The sequence below is a fragment of the Oreochromis aureus genome, linkage group 4 (assembly GCF_013358895.1).
Source record: "Oreochromis aureus strain Israel breed Guangdong linkage group 4, ZZ_aureus, whole genome shotgun sequence".
Classification (NCBI taxonomy): domain Eukaryota; kingdom Metazoa; phylum Chordata; class Actinopteri; order Cichliformes; family Cichlidae; genus Oreochromis; species Oreochromis aureus.
In genome coordinates, this window is record NC_052945.1 from 32,621,900 (window position 1) to 32,622,398 (window position 499).

Genomic DNA, 499 nt, shown 5'->3' on the forward strand with positions numbered 1-499 from the left:
ATCGGCACATGCACATATGACAAAATAAGCAGCTTCTCTCATTCCATTTCAAACAGGACAGTGGTAACAACAGTAGGCTACGGACAATTTTAAGTTTTAGATTTTAAATAGGCTATATGAATTTCAATGGGAGCAACAGGACGCTCAAATGTCGCTGATTTTACTACAGAATAGGACGGATTGTAGGTAGGGTAGCAAACATTGTCTGAAAGCACGTTTTCAACACTGCAGGTTACCTGGGTGTAATGTTTTTCAGCTAAAAAGAAACATGGTCTGACTCCTACCTAACTATATAAAGAGTAACTGAAGGTTAAATGCAGCTAACATGTCCTGTTTTAAGCCAGGCACTTACACCTCCGCGCCGCTGCGTCTCAGCCACCATCGCTCTGGCAGAAAGGGCGCTAGAGCCAGGGTAGGGAAGAGGCGAGCTCGAACTAACCATTTTGTGGTTATACTATACTACTATACTTTTGTTCTTAAACTATTACGTCTTAACCAA